Genomic DNA, 1161 nt, shown 5'->3' on the forward strand with positions numbered 1-1161 from the left:
TTCCAATGGCGACATTCGATAAGGTGCCATTGAAATAGGTCCCGTTCCTGGGTGCAAATCAATGAAAAATTCCACTTCTCTTACCGGTGGCAATCCTGGAATTTCCGTTGGAAATACATCCCGGTACTCATTGACAAGCATCACATCTTCTATGTTCACATTTATCTTTGCCTCCACATTAGCCAGAGACAAAAACTCATGAGTCCCTTCACTTAGCGACACTCGGAGTTTGTTAGCGGCTAAATACTTAACAACTCCTAGTTCGGGGAAAAGAACCAATTTACGAGCACACTCCAAGATCACATAATGGTACGACATCCAATCCATACCAAGAATGACCTCGAGTGATTGAAGAGGTAAACAAATCAAATTAACCAAGAAATCCCTATTCTGAATAGTCATTTGACAATGTAAACATGCAGAATTTACTGTCAAAGTCTTAGCAGGTGTGGAGACAACCAAATCAAAAGGTAAGGCAGACACATATAACTTCAAACGATTCACACAATCTATATCAATGAAGGAATGGGTTGCCTCCGAATCAAAAAGTGCAGTTAGAGTGTTACCTGCAATCTCACAGTCACGTTGAATCAGATTGCCAGATCGATTCCCATCTTCAGCACTCACACAATAAATGCGTCCTCTAGCAGTAGGACGAGTAGCCCTAGTTACATTCACAACTGGTTCTACCTTCAGAGCCGTGCAATCCTTTGCCATGTGTCCTGGCTTCTAAAAATTGTAGCAGGTGAGAGTATTAGGGGTACAAGCGTTAGCATAATGTCCCTCTTCCCCACATCGGAAACATCGAACCACTCGTCCCAGTTGTCTCCCGAAATTCTGGTTCCCTGGGCGATTCTGCCCACCGTTGTTAGTTCGTGGTCGATCATAAGGTTTAGCAATTTGTTTCCCCTTGTTGTTCTAGTAATTCACCCGACTAGGCCCTCCTGAACTAAAATTCCCTCCTCGGCTAGCTCTCTTATTCTTCATATCCTCAACTTCCCTACATTTTTCCACAAGAACTTGGAAACGTTGAATTCCCAAGGGCAAGACCGAGTCTTGAATCTCATACTTTAGTCCGTCTTGGAAACGATGACACATGAATGGTTCATCAATCTCTTGACGGAAAAACCTGAAGTGTCTCGATAGCGATTCAAACTTAGC

Source organism: Cicer arietinum, chromosome 6 (genome assembly GCF_000331145.2).
Source record: "Cicer arietinum cultivar CDC Frontier isolate Library 1 chromosome 6, Cicar.CDCFrontier_v2.0, whole genome shotgun sequence".
Lineage (NCBI taxonomy): Eukaryota > Viridiplantae > Streptophyta > Magnoliopsida > Fabales > Fabaceae > Cicer > Cicer arietinum.